Here is a 2,820-nt window from a genome sequence, read left to right as displayed (position 1 = left end):
TCGAAAAATATGACCATTTATTAATGGACGTCAAAAAAAATTTTGTGTGTGCGAAAAAGAATTGTTTGAATTGTAGAATTATCTTGAAACTGATTAATACAGATTAATGAAAATCATCAATCTGCTAATGTTTCAAAATTATAGAAACTCAAATCAAAGAAAAAATCATCGATCGAAATTTGGAAGCTACGCCTTAATTTTTTAATCGATTGAAATTTGGCAGCTATGCACTGAATTTTCGCGCTCGAATGTTAGCACAGACTGAGTCTGTGGTGTAAGTCTAAGCTTGGTCTAAGTAAAGATGTCTGGCTGTCTGTTTCTTCACTGACTTTTCTTTTACATTTAATGTCAGTACGTACATATTTGTAATGGCAGACCCACTGATCTACATACTTGTCACTTTTACTAAAAGTGGAGAATTGGGCATTGGCACATTGGAGGCCATAGAAGTGCCGAAAGATTTCCATGACCATAGTTTCGATGATCAGCTCGAGCAATTAAAAGGTTTTGTTGGAACAAAAAAAGTTATTGGGATCAAGTAAGCACACACGTTTTATTAGTTATTGTTATTGTTCTAAATTCTGATGTATTTAGTTGGCCCAAGTTTCCCAGCAATCCTGGTTGGAACCTACCCGTTGAGTTGACTACCAAATCTAGATCCCAAATTCAACATGACATGAGATCATGTAAAGTTATCTCGTACTCAGGTAGTAAAACTTCATATTACTACACGTGTTCTTTTTCTTAAAGTTTTTGTTGTGCAGAGGACAGAGATGTGGTGGTGGCAGTACGAGATGCCATGGTGCCTCCTATCAGTGTCCAAAAGCCAGTAGCCAAAAAATCAGCCCCGAAGTCATGAAAAATGAAGAAAAGTCCGATACATCTGCTGACAGCAGCCTTCATCATGATGATGATCAGCAAGGAATTTTTTCTTCAGAATCAGAGTCTGACGAAGATTTGATTCCTCCGCCTCCAACGAAGAGAAAACGTAGCAATCAGTCTGTCAAATCATTGGGCAACACCAAATCCAAGGTTTTTTTTTTGTTTTATGGTAAAAAACGTAACCTCACATTCATAATTGATTTTTATTTTATAGAGAAATTCAAGTCACAACAAGGAAAATTCATTTGTCACACCAAAAAGAAACGAAAAGTCATCAGCGAAGAATTCTGACTCTCAGATTCTTACTTCTTTGGACTTCAACATTTTTGACACCCCCCCCCCCAAGTTCCACAACAAAAGAAAACCCGAAGCGTGTGCTGGTAATAAATGCAACATGATTGTAAGAATTATTTCTTTATTTAATTTGTATTTTCCGTTTAAGGACGAACCATTGACGGAGCCAGTTAATGCTGACGTTCAAGACGACGTTTATGTGCAGCCCCACTTTCGAGTTCAACAGATTTCCTGTTCTTTCAGTCATTCATTCTTTTCTTTTTCAATTTTCTACTTTTTTTATGTTTCATTTTCAACTTCTTTGAATAATCTCCTCCATCGCGCAGCATGGTCACCTCGACACAACGTTATTTGCTCTTTTCCGATTTCCGATCCCATCCTCTCTCTATCATCCTTTCAGCTTCTTAAGAGGTCATTTTTTTCCCTGCCGTTTCTCTCTTCTAATTCAAAGTTGATTGTACCGGATTGTACGTATATTCGTTACGTTTTAGTTAACGTCATTTCAAAAACATAGAATCGTGTCGTAATTGATTGAGTTTCGAGTCCATGTTGCCGTGAAAACTCTCGAGCAAGAGTTCAGTGTGTTGACGAGAAAACTCCCCTCCTACATTTTCCTCATTTGTAATACAGGTTGACTGTAAAGTTTAAATGTCGGGCAGTCTGTCCATTTGCTCGTCGACGACACCTCCGACGAATTGCCGTTGCTGAAAATTGTCGTTTTTTATTGGTGTTAAATTGAATTAACGCGGAAGTGGCCAACATTGAACTTAGATATTGCTCGTATTCTTATTGTGTTCATTTTAAATGTAAAAATGTATGTGTGGTGTATTTTAATCGATGTCCCTCCAAGGCCTACTTGTAACATGGAAAAGAATTTGATTAAACCAATGATGGTTTAATTTCAATACAAAGATTTCAGTTCCTTTAAAGCTAATAGATTTCAAGCTACATTTAGTCTAAAGATTCCAAGCTTATAAATTTCAAGCTACCAATAATCTAAGATATCCAAGCTTATAAGTTTCAAGCTACCTTAAATCTAAGATGTTAAGCTAATTTTAGCTATGAAAAACAAAGCTGACACTACCCTAAATTTCCCAATATGAAATTTAAAAATTTTGACATGAAAATTTCTAACTAAAACCACCTAACTTCGTAGCTAATTCTAGCACGGAATTAGCTAGAAGTTTCGTACGGGCTATGTATCATATAAAGGCTACTATTATTTTGTGATTAAATAAAGTTAGTATTAAATTTTAATGCATTAGCTCATTCATAGGCGTATTTTAAAAAAGTACACTCTGTACAAAGATTTCTTCAGCTATTAATTTAGCAAACTAATTGGTTAAATTCCAATAGCGGCAAAAAAAAAATTGTTTTATTTAGATATATACAATACAGTAAATAATGCATCTTTTATTAAAGGTGCTTTATTTCATTTAATTGTTCCATCTTGTGGTGATGAAATTTCTGACTGTAACTCAAAATATGACAGACAAAATACAATTATTTTAGGTCTTGAAATATTTAAGTAATATAAAATTTAGAGTGCCACATCAGCAGCAGCAGCATCCCACTATATCAGCAGAAGCAGCCATCGGAAAAGCCAACAGTACTTGGATGGGTGACCCAATAATATAAAAATTC

The 2,820-nt window shown here is 35.0% G+C and overlaps 1 long non-coding RNA gene across 1 annotated transcript; it reads left to right on the top strand.

Annotated features, from left to right (window-relative positions):
- Positions 1 to 235: 235 nt before the first annotated feature.
- Positions 236 to 2,110, top strand: LOC124312625. Its single transcript, XR_006910596.1, has 4 exons — positions 236 to 538; positions 595 to 707; positions 765 to 1,032; positions 1,097 to 2,110. It is a non-coding gene; the product is annotated as an uncharacterized LOC124312625 (long non-coding RNA).
- The last annotated feature ends 710 nt before the right edge of the window (positions 2,111 to 2,820 follow it).

Source organism: Daphnia pulicaria, chromosome 8 (assembly GCF_021234035.1).
Source record: "Daphnia pulicaria isolate SC F1-1A chromosome 8, SC_F0-13Bv2, whole genome shotgun sequence".
Lineage (NCBI taxonomy): Eukaryota > Metazoa > Arthropoda > Branchiopoda > Diplostraca > Daphniidae > Daphnia > Daphnia pulicaria.
Note: the sequence above shows the minus strand (reverse complement) of the source record. Positions and strands in the feature narration are given on the sequence as shown.